The sequence below is a fragment of the Leucopleurus acutus genome, assembly GCF_964270905.1.
Source record: "Leucopleurus acutus genome assembly, chromosome: 2".
NCBI classification, from domain to species: Eukaryota; Metazoa; Chordata; class Mammalia; order Artiodactyla; family Delphinidae; genus Leucopleurus; species Leucopleurus acutus.
The window spans coordinates 45,658,769-45,679,083 of NC_139143.1; positions in this window are offsets into that span (position 1 = coordinate 45,658,769).

Here is a 20,315-nt window from a genome sequence, read left to right on the forward strand (position 1 = left end):
TTGTCTAGAGAAGGAAGAGAGATGTCAGCAATTAAATACTAATGTACACACTCAGTGAGGCAGGGACACATTCACATATTTTAAATCAAGCATTCTTTCTTTCAATTCTTATATTTCCCCACTCTTCTCCACTCCCAATCAATGTCTTACAAGACACATTTACTGTGTGTCACTTCAGTTATCAACATTCCACACAAATAGGGTGACAGAGGAAACAGGCAAAGTACCTTTGCAAGTCTGTTTGGGGTTGAAATACCAACTACACAGCCTAGAGGCTCCCGGAGATTAGCTTACTTTTTGCTCCTACGAATGTTAGAAACTGGCTTTTGAGGAAAGCTGTCATCAACCTCCCCTTTGCCGTGGGTGTTAGAAGTCCCAGCCTTCTTTAAGTCGTGCATTCTGTCTTCTTCCTAGACTTTCCATTCGGCCTTTGGAATGTCAACTGGTGCAGGCTCCCACCTTCAGTTATCATGTGTCTCTAAGCTCAGAGACTGGTATTTGTGGTCTGCTGAACACTAAGCTCCCTCGGGGGAAAATGGAAGAAAATATTGGATCCAAGTGTGGAAATTTAAATCCGTGATTTCCAATCTGTGGGCCCTGGGACCCCACAGGGGCACCATCTTTGTGTGAATCAGTACCTAAGTTGTACATGAATCATACTGTTTAGTCAACTATTCTGATACTTCTAATGTACTAATTTATTCATTCTACAAATATACATAAGGTGCCTACTTTGTACCAGGAACTGTGCTAGGTGCCGAGTATACAACAGATAGTGAACAAGGCAAATCAACTATGGCCTTGTGGGGTTTCCAGGCCAGTGGTGAGGACAAAGAGTTACAGAAACACAGAAGGAAAGCAACAACTCAGATTGGGGATAGTATATAGATAAGGTGGTGATTAATTCAAATCCCGTTTAAGGTGATAGCCTCTATTATTAATATTTGCTCTCCCAGTGCATTCCTAAAGTGTAAGTATCTTTATCTGCAGGTCTATAAATTTTTTGAAATTAAAATGTGCTCTCCATACTAAAATAGGTTGGACACCACTGACCTAAATCAGCCCCAAGAGACGTCTTTTCAATCCCAGATGAATGAATTAAATAGCAAGAAGTGATATTTCACCAATATTCCAGCAACTCTCAGGTGGATAATTCTTCCCTAGGTCTGAGTTTGCATTGTTTCATTGAAAGTTAAACTCAGACTCCCTGTACCCCATCATCCAGGAATACCACCTCTCCGGGGAACCCTGGAGAAATCAAGAAAGAACATACCCATTTGGTCATAGATTCCTCCTCCCCAAGGGACAGAGAGCAGCCCCACCTATGCCCTGACTTGGGTGAGGTCGGAGGAAAGTCTTGTGGTTGATTTTGGTATGCTGGGGAATTGTAGGCCTGGAGCCGCGGGACGTGACTTGCCGCTCTATTAGACATGCTAGATAATCTCCTGAAACAAAGAAATAAAGCAAAGATTAGATGGGAGGATTTTCTTGTCAAGGATTATGAATGCAAAAATAACCCAGAAAATAGAGCTGGATTTGAACAGGGACCAGGCAAGATAATAGACAGGAAGACCTGTTAAACGTGAGGTCCCATTTAAATCAAAATGAGCCACCAACTCTCAGCTCCCAATGGGGCCTCTGTATACACATTCAAGGGTAGAAATATTCTAGGGACATTATTACTGTATTAGGCAATGTGGTGGGCACTGAACCTACAAATAAAATATGGTTCTTCAAGTGGTTATATTTTAGCAAAGAAAAGGTAAAGAGCAATGCTCATTTAAAAGATAATTAAACAGTAGTTTAGGCTTTGTGACAATGGAGAGAACACCAGCATGGGGGACAGCACCAGGTTTAGAGTCAAGAGACTGGATTTTATCCTGGTTCTACGTCAAATTTGACTCTTACCTTTGGCAAGTCACTTCCCTCTTATCCTCAACTCAGTTTTCTGACCTATAAAAGGACAAAGGTTATTTCCAGCTCCTAGTGCTATGATTCCAGGCCCCATATCAGAAAGCACTTCTTTTTTTTAAATTAATTATTATTATTTTTTTGTGTGGTACGCGGGCCTGTCAGTGTTGTGACCTCTCCCGTTGCGGAGCACAGGCTCTGGACGCGCAGGCTCAGTGGCCATGGCTCACGGGCCCAGCCGCTCCGCGGCACGTGGGATCCTCCCGGACCAGGGCACGAACCCGCGTCCCCTGCATCAGCAGGCAGACTCTCAACCACTGCGCCACCAGGGAAGCCCTAATTGATTTTTTATTGAAGTATAGTTGAATTACAATGTTGTGTTCATTACAGAAAGAACTTCTAACAAAGGTCCCTTAACTTATTTGGTCACGGTTATCCTTCCTATAGAATTTGTCACAGCAGGACAGAAAATCCACCTCTTTGCAGTAGGCCTGGGTTGTAGGGTAAGATATTTCCTGACAGACTCCAGAAGTATCCACAGGTCCTCTCCAAGTGACACCACAAGAAGACCTATTAAAGGAAGGAGATCAAAAAGCCAAATGGTGAGGACAATTTGGGGGACCACCTGTCGGAAACGGATCGACTTATTTAGTAGGAGGAAACATAAATGCATGTATCATACACTTCCCCAACACCCCACTCTCACCAAAAATAGAAAGAACACAGCAAAATCGTTGGCACTGTTAGACTGCACCCATCTTCAGCCCTGGTCTTTCACTGAGATAATTTCTTCATCTGCTGTCAACTTGACATGTTGGTGTAGGTAACTGTTGCTTCATTCTGACTCATCACAATGTGCTTTGTGGAAGTGAACCCAGGAGCCATTGTTCCCTGGTGATCTCTGGCCTCCTTCTTCCAAATTGCTGTCAGGCAGCCACGGAGCAATGGAGCTGAATTGACTTTGCCTCGGTTAGTCAACGGCCTTTGCCCAGCTCCCTCCTGATCCTCTTTAAGCCCTCCTGAGAACTCGCAATGTAAAAGTTCTGGTAAAAACCTCCCACATTCTGCTAATTCAGTAACAGAATTTTAAAGAGTAAAGACTGGGCATCCCAAGCCCCTGTAACGTGTCACATATGCCACACCTCCAAAATCAGCTAGTTGAGGAGATCAAGCAGAGTGGGAAGAGGGCTTGCATTTTATTTTTTTTATTTTATTTTATTTTTTTTTGCGGTACGTGGACCTCTCACTGTTGTGGCCTCTCCCATGGTGGAGCACAGGCTCCGGATGCGCAGGCTCAGCGGCCATGGCTCACGGGCCCAGCCACTCCACGGCATGTGGGATCTTCCTGGACTGGGGCATGACCCTGTGCCCCCTGCATCGGCAGGCGGACTCTCAACCACTGCACTACCAGGGAAGCCGAGGGCTTGCATTTTGAAGTCAGATAAACTCCAGTCAGATCAACCCCAGGGCAACACTGAACTGCTCATAGTTCCACATATCTTGCTATTTTTAATTCCACACGTTGACTGTGCGACCTACTCTTTCTGAAATGTCCTGCCCCACCCCACATACTTTCTTCTAACTCCTGCTTATCCTTAACCCTCAGCTCAAACATCACCTTCTCCAGGAAGTCTTCCCTGACCCTCCCAAGCTGCATTAGATGTCCCCTTGGTGCTTAACCCAATTCCCTGTGTATAGCTCTATCATTTTACTTACCATATTGCTGTATAATTGCTGTTTTCCTCTCCTAGACTGTGAATTTCTTGTCAACTAGAACCAACTCAACGTTTTCTTTTTTTTCTCTACATAGCTTGAGGCATAATCTAGTTTGTTTACTGAATGAATAAATTATCTGATTCATCCACTTATTAGTAGTGTGTTCTGGGCAATGTAATGTACTTCTCTGGGCCTCTAATTTCTCATCTGTAGATTGGAGATAACAGTCCATTGCTCATTGAGATGTTGTTCAGACTTGGAGGTAACATACATAAAGGCCTACCACAATGCTGATGCGTAGGTGTGGAGAATTAATGCACATAGGCCGTGGATCCGCACGGGGCCTGATGAAAAGGAAAGAGAACACAGGAAGCTCACTTGAGAGCCGTGAAGACTCCCACAGTCAGTCTGCAGTGCCTGCCTCTGTGGATGTATGTTCCCAGCCAGCAGCTCCCTCCCTATGGGGAAGCCTGGAAGTCCTTGTTTTTTGCTTTTTCTTAAATGAGAAATAGCAGATCATTCCTAAAAGTTTCCTGGGACTCCAGCATCTCCAGTTGGATTGATTGACTAGCATAGTTACTCTTATCATTTCTTGCATTGACAAAGGGCCCTGTAAGCCTAGGACACCCACCCACACCCTGCCCCGCAGACAGCCCTCAACTCTTTTGTAAATAGGTCCTTCACGTGGTGAGGTCAGACTCACCCAGAGAGTTTCTGGTGATTTACCTGCACACTTTGGGTAGGAAAAGAGGAAGCAGCTGTGGTCTGAGCCTCCTGGAAACTTGACAATTGCCCTGACACTTGGAGGGTTTGCTCAAGGTGTCTAGAAAAGTTTCCAGATACTAGAGGCAAGGAAGCAGGGGCAGCTTAGCAGAAGCTAGGTGGTCACCATGGCAACAAGTGCTGTTGGCCTAGCCCACAATATCATTACACAGGACCATCCCCACATGCCCCCAGTTCCTCCAAAACACACACGCACATGAACACACACACACACACACACACACACACACACACGGCCTCCCTCCGGGAACATGCAGGGCTCTCCACTGGTCAAATCCTCCCAGATCCTCTGGTGAATCAGGCTGAATCAGACCCTCTGAGTCACCTAGAACCCATGCAAGCCAGGGTTAATTTATTCAATAGTCATTTATTGAGCAAGTGCCAGTGCCGGCTTTGTGCTAGGCACTGCAGGCCGATGCCTTCTAGAACATTCTTGAGAGCCTTTCTCTCCAAGCCGCCCCATGGGGGAGAAACCACTTCAGTCAGAAAGTTGGTGAGGCAAGGGCTTGGCATGGAGGTATTGCCAAAGAAGAGATCTGTGCTGAACTGGGCATGGATCATTACCAACCAACGCTTTCTGCAAGGACACACGAGAGGGTGCCAAACCACTTCCAGGGACCCCCAAATGGCCATCCAATGGCAAGTAAACAGTGGAGGGTCAATACTGAAGAAGAGTAAATTCCCACAGAATTGCTGCCACTCTGAAACTCAACCATGGCCAGAGAACCGAGAAGCACTTGAGCAACGTTCCTATGGTCACCTCCAAATGATTCTGGGATCCCAGAAGTGAAGAGGAAGGAGCTTCTTTTAGGAAAAAGGACAGAGAGTGATGGTGGGCTACTGCGAAGGTTTTAAAACATGTCTGAAAATACTTACACAGTCCTTCCAGGGAGAGGTAGGTTGATATCCCCTCCACCTGAATCTGGGCAGGCTTCTGACTTGTTGTAGCCAATTGAATGTGGCAGGAATGATGCTCCATGACTTCTTCAGCTAGGTGGAAAAAGGCCTTGCAGCTTCTACCTTGTTTGCTGGAACACTTGCCATCTGAGTCCTGAACCCTGAGCCACTGTGTAAGGCTGCTCCTAGGCCACCATGCTGTGAGGAAGCTCAAGGATATGGACGAGCCATGTGTGTGTGTTCTGCCCGACAGCCACACTGAGGTCCCAGTCCATCGCCAGTACCCCATGTCAGACTTGTGAATGGAGGAGCCTCCTAACCATCCCAGCCCCAAGGCCTTGAACTGCCCCCAGCTTTGGAGTCTTCGCAGCTGTGGCTCCAGACATTGTGGAGCAGAGATAAAGCATCCCTGCCGTGCCCTGTGTGAACCCCTGCCCCACAGAATCCATGAGCAGAATGAAATGGTTGTTTTATGCCACTAAGTTTGGGCAATCTGTGGTGAGTGGCAGGACTTCAGTGACCCAATGATCCTGGAGGTGAGAGTGAACAGTATTAGAAAAAAGGAAGAGGAAAGTACAAACAAGAGAATGACACAAGGAGAAAAGGACAGGGACCTGAATGATGCTGTTTGTACTCTGTTTTCTTTTCTGATGTGAAAAAGGAACCAAATGTAATCACATTTCACAAGCCATCCCTAGGCTTAGCTTTTGGTAGCCCAGCCTTGCAGTGGCCTGAGAATACTCACACCTGGTGGTCCACAGCCTCCCATGGCATGGGCCTTTCCTTATTGCCCCTCAGGGAAGATAGGAGTCTCCAGCATTTCAGAGGCCCCCCTCCAAGGGGGGAAGCCACATGACTTCATGGTGGCTGAAGCTGAGGTTTCTGCAGCTTCTTTCCCTTACCACCTCCCAGGGGTGCTCCAGGAGGAGGTGACAAGGACTGTGTCTGCCCAAAGGCATGCTCAGTTATCCCTGAGACAGTTGACAGTTATCATTCTAAAAGAGACCCTAACCAGCACTGAAAGTGCTAATTTCATCTGAGCTTCTGGGAGTTACTTGTGGCAAAGAGCTCTTTACTCTTTGAGTTTCTTCTAGTTCCACTGCTAGGAAAAAAGACCACCTTCTTACCCCCATTCCTCCCACCAGACTGCTAGGAATATCTATCCTTGTTTAGACAGCCCTTTATTAGAGCTCGAGTGCATTTTAAGAAACCCCTTTGACACCCTTGCCCTAGAAGGAAAGGGAGGTGGCCTTTCAACAGGCCCAGCAGGGACCTCACCCAGTGGTCAGGTCCCTGGTCAGGGAGCATCCAGGACCTCTGGAGTCCTTGAGGAAAGGCCTGGTCAGAACTCACTACAGTAAGTGCAGCAGTGGGGAGGGTTCCCAGATCTGCAGGACTCACCCACTGGCCTTTGTTTTGGTTTTCTGAACAGCCCCATTTTCCGAAGGTCCACGCATATTGTCAGAAGGCCTTTCTATCTGTCTTGGTTTTCTCCAATTTCAATCTCCTCCTTCAACTTAGTGGCTGAATTAGACCTGAAGTTATAGACTCTTTGAACTAGAAGGGACCTTAGAAATCATCTAGGTCAACCCCCAGGAAGGGAAAGTGACTTGTCCAGGGTCACACAGCAAGGGTTCTTTAGTGTTAGAGTAAGGCCTGGAACTAGGGTCCCAGGCTCCCAAGCCAGGGCTCTTTGTACAGTGCTCTTGGTGCTGTCAGACTACCCAGACGGCTTGCTCCCTGGAGAGTATGAATTCAAGGAATCTGCTTGAACCCAACCAACCACAGGAATCCTGGGTTCCAAAGATCCTGTTTGCAAACCCCACTCCTTCCTCCTCTCCTCCCTACCTCAAACCCAACCTCCCAAACCTCTAGAATAGTTTGGAGGCAAGTAAAAACAATCTGCCCAAGCAGTGTTCTACTTTTAGGCATCCTTAGAATTAAAGCTCCTGGTTGCTTTAGAAATTAAGACTTTCCCACCCACCTCTCTCTCTCCCCTTTTCATTCTCCTCCCCACCCTGGCTCTGATTTCATGTCTGCTTTTCTGTTTCCTTAGCTACATGAGGCATTTCAAGCTTCATATAGACTATTTCCTATAAATGCAAACACTGTCTTGGACACACCAATAAAACTTAATTTTGGTCAATGTGCTGTTTGGGGAATTTTTAATAAATTATACCCCTTGAACACATTTTCGAACAAAATGAAATACCAAGAAAAGAAGAACATGGTTATTTGCAGACAATGGGGGAACCACTTAGACATAAATGTTTGAATAGAGGGACAGACTGTCCTATATTATAACTGTTTGGGTAAGTATCTATTTTTCTGACTGGAACTGACTCCTGAAGGGTTTACATCATGTCTTTTTTCAATTCTACGTCCCTCATAACCCCAAACATACCACTTTTCACATACAAGAGCCTATATAAATGTTTGTTAAATTGAATCTTTTTTTTAATTTACTGAGAGCCTACTATGTAATAGGCAGAAGGCTAGATGTTTTTATAGCTTTTTAAAAATTGATTCTCATGATCCCCCATCAGTTATTTCTTGCCACATTAATGATATTTTACAAACCACCCTAACAATTCTGACTCCAATGCCAATGGATGTGGGGTTTTCCCAAACCAACCAAGCAATTCTGCAACACCAGCTGGGTGTCCCACAATTCAACTTAATCCTGACACTATCTTCCTGGAGACAGCATCAGATCCACAGGTTGAGGGCTCAGTCCCACAAGACTGCCCCCCAGTTCAGATGCCAATCACAAGCCCAGGTTGTCACCTATACTTCTGACTGCCTGGCTCTAAATCAGAGGTTTCCAAAACCCCCTCCTTGGGTTTGATTCATTTGCTAGAGTGGCTCACAGAACTCAAAGAAACATCTTACTTACTAGATCACTGGTTTATTATAAAACGACATAACTCAGGCACAGCAAGATGGAAGAGGTGGCGAGGGCAAGGCATGGGGAAAGTACACGGAGCTTCCATGCCCTCTCCAGGCATGCCCCTCTCTCCACAATTCCAAGTGTTCACCAACCAGAAGCTCTCTGAACCCTGTCCCTTCGGGGTTTTATTGAGGCTTCATTACATAGCGTGATTGATTAAATCACTGGCCATTGGTCATGACTGATTGAACCTCCAGCCCCTCTCTCCTCCCCAGAGGTCAGGGGGTGGGACTGAAAGAGCCAACCCTCTAATCACGTGGTTGGCTCTACTGTAAACCATTCCCCCTCCTTAGGTGCTTCCCAAAGGTCACCTCATTAACATAACAAAAGACACCTTTATAGCTCTCCATGCTTAGGAAATTCCAAGGGTTTTAGGAGCTCTATGGCAGGAAGGGGTGGAAGACCCAATGCCTATTCTTATTATAAATCAAAATATCATACACCCTAAAGCTTAGTAGCTTCCAACAGCCCCCTTCTGCTGTATCTGTGGGTCTCCAGGGTGGCTTGCCAGTGCTGCTGAGCCGGGCTGGGCTTGGCCAGTCTTGGTGAAGCTTAGCTGGAGGGCAGCTGGGCGGGCTGATCTAACATGGCCTAAGCCGGGGTGGCAAGAATGATTGGGGCCTCTCCCCACATGATTTTCACTTTCCAGCAGGCTAGCCCAACCTTATCCTCACAGTGGAGGTAACAGGGTTCCAAAAGAGCAAGCAGAAGCATGCAGGGTTGTTTGAGGTTCCGGCTCAGAACAGGCACACCTTCACAGTGACCACACTTTACTGGTCAAAGCCAGTCATAAGGCCAACCCCAGACTCAAGGGCTGGGGAAATCAATTCCACCTCTCAATGGAAGGAGCAAAGAAGTCATGTCACAATGTGTAAAAGGATTAGAATTGAGGTCATTTTTGTAACAAATCCACCGTGTAAGTCCAATCGTAAGGTGAAGGGAAAAAAATGGAGAGAGGTTAAAAGATTTATAAAACAGTGTTATAAAATTGCATTGTAACGATGGTTGCACAACTCTATACATTTACTAAAAATCATTGAACTGTATACCTACAATGGCTGACTTTTATGGTATGTAAGTTATTCCTCAGTAAAGCTGTTTAAAAAAACTGAAAAAAAAATTTAAAATTTACTGACAATCATTCAACTAATAATTGTCCAAATCTGCATTTAAACTCAGGTATTCTAGCACAAAACTCAGTAATCTTTTCAATGCACTATATTTATCATACCTAAAGTACTAGATTCTCAGAATCAGAGCATCTAAGAGCTAGAAAGAGCTCCTACTGACTATTTTGTATACCCCTCTTTCTTCAAGCAGCTGAATGTGTAAGCCTTCTGGTGCAGGTGCAAGAATCCTCTTCTTAGGTTGAAAAGCAGAAACAACAGTTCAGGAAACCTGAACCATTTGAAAAATACCCCTCATCTTCTCATACGCTTTTGGGATCTAGAGTGATTAACATTGGAAAGAACTTGACCCACTGTTCTTTCTAGAACCAGAAGCTGCCGACAATTCTTCTGATTCTGGCTCCTCTCATTTTATGCTGACCATATCGTAAGTAGCCAGGATACCTAATGTGCCTAGATTCTCGTATTAACAGTGATGGCATTTTTCTTCTATTTCATTAGTCAGTGTCCAAATCTAAGTTCCTTTTTGGGCTGAAGGTTGTATTCGAATTAAATGTAGCCCAAGGAACATCCTTTGTGGGTAAAAATCTCTGACATGAGGACTCTGGGAATAACAACACTTAAAGAAAAAAAAGGTGGATTGTGCAATGTGGTCCTTCTCTCATGCACATTAAGGCATCTGTGAGGATGATGAACACATGGGAAGTGGTATGATTTTGTCCTATAATTTGGACTTGTTTCTGGAAAGAAAAAGAGTGAAATCCATAGGAGATGCACCCAAGCCCTCCATAAACAGAGCTTTGAAAAGCAAATTGAGCAGCTTTCATCAATCACACACAGACCACATCAAGAGCTGCCTGAGGAGGATCACTCACCCCATGTCAGGCAGGGTCAGGCAAACGTTATCAAACACTCTTTCAAGATATTACGAACCAGAATCAGAGAGAGAGAGAGAAAGGTAAAGAGGAGTGTCAAAAATAAGACCATGAAAGGAAGAGAGGCAAATAAGGCAGAGAATGTGATGCAGTGGGAAAGAGGATGAGGAGGGAGGACAAAGGGAAAAGAAGGGAAACAGGAGGATATCAGGATAGATGGCAGGAGATAGAGCCAAGCTCTTATAGCAGAAGCTATAAGGAGAGTGTGGCAAAACGGAACAAAAGTAAATCAACGGCTAAAGAGAGGCAGAGAAAGGAAAGCTCAAAGCGGAGAGAAACAGCCTGTACACACGGTGGAGGCCATGTTGGCAGCCATCTGTCCTGAGGACACGTGGTCTTCGTGGACTTCTGTGGAAAATTAGCCAGAACAGATCTATTTTCCCACCTAGAGGAGCATCATTAAGTCCCACTGAAAGGGGGTGGAACAGAAAACAAAGAAAAAATGAACACTCCAAACTTCTTCCTCTCCAGCTCCCCCAAATGATCTTTTATCTACTATGAAGGGCTCTTTGATCATCCCGGCCGGCTTTACTCAGGCTCTGAAAATCAGAGGGAACAGTCATTACAAACCCAGCCTGATGTCCACCCAAGCCCCCACTGGAGCGATTTCATCTTTTATTACAACAAAGCGAGGGCAGTCATGTATCAGCTCAGGTTATAAATCTGTCTTCTTCATAGATCAAGTTCGATTTTCCAACTAATTGGAGGCAAACAAATCCACTCCTGGGTCAGAGCAAGCAAATATCCCTTTCTCAGTACAGGGCCTGGCTCTGTCTTAATCAAGAGGTAAGGGTCCAGCAGTACTTCACTGAATGGATGTGTCACCAATTACTGAAGTAATTTCTTGGTGTTGGTCATGTCTTTTCAGTTTTTATTCTTAAAGATGATACTTTCAAAAACACCTTTGCCAAGAAAGAAAAAAACCAGGAGGTGAAGTTCCAGGTGCCTGGGTGTTCCCATGAGGAGCCCTGGGGGAGTCCAGGGTCAGTGGGAGGGTACCAGGTGTGAAAAAAGGAAGCCTTCGCAACAAGGGGGAAGAGATGATAAGTGGGAAATGGAAGGGCTTTCTCCAAAGCAAACTTTGCACATTGTACATTTTAACCCCATAAAGTGACATTGGGAATAGCGATGCATTAAGAAACAGTGTCCTAGAGACAACCTTGCTCTTGGCACTCTGTGCACATTTGTTGAAATAAGGCAGGATACTAGGAATGATTTGCTAGTGGTTCCCAATCCTTAACCGCAGGGACTAGATTGGAGCTGAGAGAATAACAGTGCCCAAATTTATGGAGCCAATCATTTTACATGCATCATTTCATTTAATCCTCACAACAAACCTATGAGGTAGACATTCCGATTATTATCCCCATTTTACTGATGAGGAAAGAGAAGCTCAGAGGGGTTAAATGACTGATCCAGAGTCCCAGAGTGAGAATGTGATGGAGCAGAAATCTGAGCTGCAGCTAACCCCAGAGCTGGTCGTCCATGGCCAGCATCGCTCAAGTAGCAGATGGAGGCGATGGAAGACCACTTTGTCCTTTGTCCCCTTGGAGCAGCGTGCAGGATGGGGAGAAAGGAGATCCAAAACAGCCTCAGTTCAGTTGGGCAGGATCAGGGTTTCAAATAAGATGGTAACTAACAGTCCATGTTGCAAAATAGAAGCCAACGTATGATATGAACATTTTTTGAGCTTGGGGATAAATGGTACAGCCATATACCAAGAAGAAGGTAGCATCACTATGGGCTGTAACAAGTGTGGGGAGCTCTTGAAATTCTTCTATTTCCCTTTATAAAAGCAAAAGATAAGAAAATGATGCATAATTACAGAGCCATCGGCACTGAATTACAACATCTCTTGCACGGACCAACATGGCAAACGACTCCACAGCATCAGTGAGTGTCCTAAGTTCCTCCTCCCACCCCCAACGCCACACTGGCATAAGCAACCCACACCACACACAAGCAGAGTCCAGAACACAGGCTGTGTGGTTAGACAGACATGTGTTCAGATCTTGTCTCTACCACTTACTACCTGAGTAACTTTAAACACTTTGTTCAAAATCTCTGAGCCACAGTTTCCTCATCTGTAAAATGGGGCCTATAAAAATACCTGAGACCCAAGTAATGTTAGGATAAAATGAAAAGATGAACACATAACATCTAGAACAATGCCTAATATATAATAAGCACTCTTTTTTTAAAAAAAAAAAAGCTATCATTATATGTTTCCATCCCTTCATCTTCCTTATTTGAAGCTAAAAGAGGAAAAGGCAGATCAACTGAAATTGCTACGTAAAAGCCAGATAGAGCCTGGCTATTCCACCAGAGGCAATAATTATAAAGCTGCTTCAGAGCACAGAGAGTTCCCAGAACAGAATACACATTTGGAACAAGTTCATTACAAAAAGCTGCTTACTTATAAAAGCTGCTATCGTTATAGCCTGACAAATGGAAAACACAGCACTGATAGAGAAGATGCCAGTGGTAAACAAGACAGCTACACCAAGAGGTCGCTTGATTTCTCTCTTCCCACCCATCCTCCAACAGTTTCTTAACCTTTTATGGGATTATAATGACAAATTCAGTTAGATTTTATATGCCTGTTTACTGAGTTCCCCCCAAACTCCAAATCGAGGGAAGAAGCCTTGGACGTCTCTGCCCAACCTCCAGGAATGGAATGAGGCAGCCATGGCGCCCAGCAGGCCCTTTCTCACTTCTTTGCCGAGCTAAGTCAGCTCCAAGCTTTTCCCACCTCTTCAGCCTTTCTAGAGACCCCAAAACCCTCATCATCTCTGCTCCAATGCTGCCCCTCACACCTCATTGGTCCACTCCAAGAAGAACTCTCTCCTGGCCAGTCTGTGTCCTGAGCCTTCTTGCTCCAGCCTGAGTGGGTCACCTTCCCAGTAGTAGAATGAGTGCTAGATGGAAAGTCAGGAGATTGGGGTGATAATGCAGCCCTGTATATAACTCTGTGATAATGCGGCACAAGCCACTTAGCCGGACATTGTCACTGAACTTCTCTGAGCCTCAGTTCTGTTGTCTACAAAATGGTAGTGACAACACCCCCGTCATGGTGTTTCTGTGCAGCTTCAACAAGTTTATGGTCATGAACTTTCCCTGTAGAGCGCTTGGCACCAGCGGGAGCTGTTGCAGCCAGACGATGACAATGACTAAGCCCCCTGATATCAGAGCTCTGTCCTATGAACTTGGGGCTGGGATGGCAACGGAAAGTGGGGGGAAAAGCCCCCACGTATGTGCCCTCACAACTCGCTAGAGATCACTGAGACTTTCAAGGAGTTTCTAGGTGCAGAAATGACCTGAGGAAACAGGGCGAAGGGAGCTGGATGCTGTCACCCCTCCGCTGTAACCTCCCTGGCCCTGCCCTGCTCTAGCTCCAACAGACTTGGGTAGGTCTTATTCCCTTGCCAAAGAAAAGCCAGCAACATCAAAAGGAAGCAGGTTAGTGCTTTTACAGGGCCTGTGGCAAAACAGACTTTTGCCAGCATTTACCAGAAACCATGGCAAACCTTCTAAATTCTCACATAATGAAAACCAGCGATCTCCATCTACTCCTTTCTCATCCAATCACCACCTCCTTGACTACTGCTTTTCTGGAGGTTAAAACAAAAATTATGTGTCACTAAATTACACACATCAGCAGCTAATTTAAGCTTTGAAAACTTTATTTATTTTGTAAAAAAGGGGACTAAACACTGAGTAATACCTTTTGGGAGCCAAATCCTTCCGAAGCAAAATTTCCTGGAGAATTGGCTTTCTGTGTGAGTGTGCTTGGAGACTGGATATGGCTGGCTTAGATTTGAATATGCAAGCGCTAGGCTTTTAGGCAGCCACTCAGTTATTCAAGAAATCTAGAAGTCATTCTAGAAATTGAATACCCACTATGTGCTGAGATACCAAGACAGATCCGACTCATGATTATTGCCGGTTCATCGGAAACAACTGGGGAGTTTTTAAATAACGAAGATGACTGGGTCCCACCACTAGATAATCTAATTCAATTGAAATGGGTAAGGGCCGGCATTTTTTTCCCCCGCAGGTGACTATCATGTGCAGTCAAGGTGGATAAACACGGGCTATCAGGAATAGTACAGGTGGAGGAAAGACAGGAGTCCAGGCTGGAAAGGACCAGTCGTGGCAAGCCTGATTCATTCACTCTACAAAGAGCTACATATCAAGGACTGTGTTAGGTGCCGGGGATACAAAGGAGCCAAAGAGCTGGCTCCTGCCATCAGGGACTGGACAGAATAATGACACAGGTGCAATTATTCTGTGTGTAGGTTCTGTGATGAACTTGAGCACAGAGGCAGCTCCTGGAGCACTCTGGTGAGTAACAAAAGCCTTCCCAGAGGAGATGATACCCAAACCATATCTTGACAGATGAGAAAGAGTTAAGCAAACACAGGGACAGACATTGAGAACATTCCTAGCTGAGGAAACTACCACTGCAAAAGCCCCGAGCGAGGCAAGAGAGAGCTCATTGAGATCTGGGGACCGCAGCAGTTGTGCAGAGCAGAGTTGGGGCCAATGAAGGGGCTGGATGGGCAGCAGGGAGGGACCAGAGCATGATGAGCTTCTCACATTTCAAACCACTTGATCATCACTCTGTCACTGACCCCCAGCTCCTAGCACAGGGCCTGACACACAATAAACTTGCAACCATCATTAGTTGGATAAATGAGAACAAGCAGAAGCCTGAGGACAGAGCTCTGGGGGAACACAGATACTTAAAGGCTAACAAAGAGAATTGGCACAAGAGAGGACACAGTCAGAGAGAAAGGAGAAAACGAGATTAGTGGCCCAGAACCAAGGGAAGGCAGTTTCCAGAAACAGGGGACCAGTGTCAAAGGCTGGAAAGAAGCAAAGGAAACACATACAAAAGGCCCGATGTTGGATAACAGTGAGTTGGCCCTAGCAATTTGGCAAGAGCCAGGCATGTGGGAGCTAAGGGAGGAACATGATGGGAGTGAACTCAGGAGGGAACTCTGGAGAAGTAGATTATTCTGTGAAGAGGTTCCACCGTGAAAGGGCAGGTGAGGGTGAGATGGCCGTGAGAGGGTAGATGGGGCAAGAGAAAGTCAGATTTTTTTTTCCTCTTTTTAGATGAGTTAGCCTTGTTTTTTTTTTTTTTTTTTTAACACTTTCAACTGAAAGATCCTGTAGAAAAGGTTAGCCATGTGGGACAGTGGGCTGCGATGACAAGAGCAGACCTGCCACTTGCTGTGTGACTCTGAGACCATTACATAACCTCCCTGAGCCTCAGTTCTCATCTGTAAAACAAGGACCACCATGCTTGACTTGAACACTTGTTGTAATAAGTGAAGAAACTGTGTCTAGTGACTGGCTCCTGTAGGTTTTCAAGTTTTCTTTTTTTTCATCTTTAATTGAAAGAGGAGTTTCACTTAAAAGTTGGTGGGATAGAAAGACTTGTGTTCTCCTTCTATCTCTCCTCTTAGGAATTTAGTGGCCTCTCGCTAAACACCGTGTGTTTACTTTAGTTTCCTCAATCGAATGGGCACACAAGCAAGTCCCTGCCTCGTACAGCTGGGGTTTTTAGATTTACTGTGAACAGAACAGTAGAAGACACTTGCAAAAGTTAAAAGTGCCACTGATGTCATATGATCACTATCTAGGAAATACAAAAAGGAGAACCTTGAGATGGGTGACCAATATTACCTTAGAGTCAGGCTGACTCATGGATTCATTCTTAAGGAAGATGAACAGAGAGCTTCTGTATCTTGGTGTCTAAAAGGATTAAAATGTTTTTCAAGTGTATGAAGTTTTCTGAATGTAGTAAATGTCAATAAATGTTACTTTCTTGTCTCCTGATCTGGAAAATTTAAAAACAGTATTATCTTACATCTCCATGGAGTAGTCTGAGTGGAATTTGGCTCAATTTTAAAATAAAGACAAAAAGATTCAAATTCAAGTTTAGGAAATGATCATTAGAAGGTTCAAGAAGAAGAGGCAAGCTGTTTCTAAACTAAGCTGTGGCTGGGGACCCTCCATGGTGATCTTTTAGCCTTAACAACAGGTCATACATTTAACTAAGATCTTCATTCTACCAACTCTTGCCCCAAACCAGCACCTTGGTCAGTCCCTCTGATTTGATTGCAAGCTCCACAGAGGGACAAGAACAGAGCCTTAATCACTCTTTTCTCCAGCTCTAGGTTCAGCACTTGCTCTACCCTTAAGACTCACTATACAGTGATGTTATATAGACCTGGGTTCTGATCTCTGTGGCATTCCGTGCAGGTGCCGTTAACAGCGTTCCAACCTCAGCATAAGCTGCAGTTTCCTCATCTATAAGAGGGAGGCACTTGTGATTTGCAAAGGTGGGAGGGAGGGACAGAGTGAAGGTCTGTAAGAAGGTGGCCCGGCAACCAGTCACATAGTAGGAGATCAGCACATCACGGGAGCTCATATTATTAAGAATAGAAGCCCACAGGGTCCCAGGCAAGGGAGCCCAGTGAGATTAGAGTGCACACAGGGGTGATAGAATATGGACAGTCAGATTTTACAGCTAAAAAGAGGAAAAAAGCCTCAAGTGAATTTTCTCCCCATTTCACCAAAATAATACGCTCCAAGCCTGAGACCTTTTTCCTCCTGTCTATTGCCCCAAACTCATTTTTCCAACAGAGATCTGAGCCACCGTAAATCCCATCAGGGGTCAAAATGGCTGACACAATTTTAACTACGAGAGAGCACAGCATGAATGGCATCATTATTATCCCCAAGGGCTGCTCTCTGCCTTTTCTAGGGGACAAAAGAAAAAGTCATATTTTTTAACCTGGAAATATATAGGATTCGCAAATTTTTGATGGACAGATCCAAGAACTCAGAAGCACAAAGGCTGTTAAAGGAAAGTATGACCAGACTTAAAGGGAACAATCTTTCTGCCTTTGAAAAAAATCTCTTTATTGCTATCTTACCAAAAATCTAGAGACACTGTTTCTAAATAAAGTCAGTTCTGCCTCCAATTGCCTCTGACTGTATAGTCTTTTATATGCCTCTATATTCTATAACCACATCTCTTCTAGTGATGGGGCACTCAGTCCCTCACTGAGTCCACACACTTTCTCCCGGGGAGGTTCAATACTGCAGTGCATTTCTGACACCGACTACCCAGAGTTAGCTCAGACTTCACGAGTTAAGGGCACAGTCTCCAACAACACTGCCCTCAATTCAGGCAACAGCCATAAGTGCAGGGCCAGGCCACCTGCACTTCTGACCAACTGGCTATCCATGCTGGGGTTCCCACAGCTCCCTCAGGTTCAATTACTCAGAATGACTCACAGAATGCAGGAAAGTGCTATACTTATGATTAACGTTTTATCATAAAGAATACAACTCCCCAGGCCAGACAAATAAAAAGATGTATAGACCTGGGAGGGCCCTGAAAGTGAAGTTTTTGTGTCCTCACTGACGGAAGCAGGATGCCCCACCCTGCTGATACATCGATGTGTTCACCAGCCTGTAAGCTCAACCAGGCCTCAGTGTCCAGAGTTTTCACTGGGGTTTCATTACGTCGGCATCATTAAGTTGAATCACTGGCCGTGTGTTTAAATTCGATCTCCAGCTCCCCTCCACTACTGAAAGCTGGGCCGATATCATATGGCTCAAAGCCCCAGTACTCTAATCATACGGCTGGTCTTCCCAGCCTAGCCACCCCCCATCCTGAAACTATCTAGGGGCTCACGACGAATCACTTCCTTTGCATAAGTTCAAGCATGGTCCCAAGGCTTCGCCATAGATAACAAAGACACTCCCATCATTTTGGAAATTCCAGGGGTTTCAAAGCTCCATGCCAAGAACCCAGGACAAAGAACAGACAGGTACTTTGTTACACAACAGGAGGGGAGGGTCTAACCTCTAAAACGCTCAATGTTGACACTGTAGACCCAGTGCTTGTTCACCTGTTGCCAAATTCAGCAAGTCAAACACTTCCATTCTGAAGGCTTAGTCTCCGTCTTGGAGCACCACCGTGCCTGGCTGACCTCATTTCCACTATTCCCCATCACAAAATCTGTACCTTATTCTTCCTGTTCTGTGATAAGGCATGGAATGCTAAGATAACCTTGAGAGCACAGATGAGTAAGACCAGAAGAGGACCTGGGACAGAAGCCCCTCTAATATTTAAGAGCAAGCAGAGGAAGAGGGGCCTACAAGGAAGCCTGAAGAGGTAGGAGAATTCAGCTGCTGCACGTGGCCCTGGAGGCACAGGAAATGAGCTTTCAACATGCTAGGAAGGACCAAAAGTGTCAGCTCCTACAGACAGGTCAAAGAAGATAATGGCTTAAAAGTTTCCATTGGATTCAGCAATAAAATACTCATGGATGACCTTGCTGAGAGCAGTTTCAGAAGAATGATAAGGGCAGAAGCCAGATTGCAGCGGGTAGAACAGAGAATGGGAAATAAAGAAGCAGAGAAGCAGATACATATGTCTCTTCAAAGAGAAAGCAATGGCTGAAAGGTGCCATGAGGTTTGAAAGGAATGGGATATTCAGGATGAAAGATTTGAACATGTTCAAGTGCTGATAGGCAGAGGCCAAAAGGGAAAGGTCAGGGTGATGGTGTAGGAGAGAGAGAGGGGACGCTGATCAAGCCAGGCTGCTAAGGACTGGGAGAGAAGAGCTCCAGAGGATCAGTGGAGGGACCAGCCCAGGTGGGGATGCTCCCTTTCCATTGTAACAGAAGCAAAGAAGGGAGGCATGGAGGTGGTAATAGCTAACTTGTAGGTTTGAGAGCAGTAAGTTAAGGGGAGGGCGGGGAAGTGTTTCCATCTTTGGCATCTACTTTCTCTGTGAAGTAGGAAGAAATGCCGTATGCTTAACTTGTGAAAGTCAAACATTTGAGGAGAGGAGGAAAGTGAAAAAGGCATGCAAAACTAGTCTAGAGAACTAGAGAGAGCATTGGCTAAGGAACCATGGAACGGTTACAGGGCAGCAGTGGAAAGCCAGGAGAGTCCAAACTGTGAACTTGTGGTGAAATTAATCTGCACACCTGTGCAGTTTTCTCTCCAACACTTAGCAATACTGGTAGAGAAGGCTGATAGTTCATTAGATCTGGGGTTGAGGTTTTGCCCATCAAGTATGAAAGAAATCCATGAAGCAAGGCTGAAGGAAGATGAAGCTGGAGAGGGAATGAGGAGGGGCTTGGAAATATGAGGAACAGAGTATATGGTGTGAACTCAAGAATCAGCATGGAAAGAATGCTGGTCAGTCTGTCCCTCACTCTACAACATTGTAATGCCTCCCCTATGCTCTCTATACCTTGCCTTCCTCTCTCCAGGCCTCTGTTAAACAAACTCAAACTGATCTGTGATCCTGGTACAGCTTTCCATTCAGATTTCCAATGGTAGATTTTCCTCCTCTTTACCTTTTTGCTGTGCTCTCCTTATCCAAAAAGAGCAATAAAAGGAATCAGAGAAGAACTCACAGTTTCTCACCTTGTCTCGCTTCAGTCTAAACAAGAAAACAGCTTATTAAAAGGTGGGGGTGGGTGCTGGGGGGAGAGAAAGGTGATATTTCATTTTACTGTGGAGAACGGATCATTGCTGGAGAATGCCTGCAGCTAAATGAGGCCACCAAACCAAGAGCAGAGCAGCGAACCGCGCGCACAAATATGAAGTTAATATCTTTCTGCTCCGGGGGAAACTGACACTCAATTTCAGAAGCTTCAGGCAGGCAGCTCAGAGTAGGGTGAAATCACAGCCGCCTTCTTGGAACCATTTACAATGGCTTCTACTCTCTGCTGTGAAAGTTTAAAAAATGCAAATGAAATGGGGCCATTTAAAGAAAAATATCCCTGCTAACTGTGCTCTGGGAAAGGAAAAAAAAAAAGCTTATAGCTCAGAGGGCAATCTTAAAGTCAATGAAACTCAGCAGCGCTGGATGATGCTTCATTCTGATGGATAATGTGCGCTGTGCTTCTCCCTCACGAGTTTAGAAGTATTTAAAGAAAAGGGGAAAATCACCC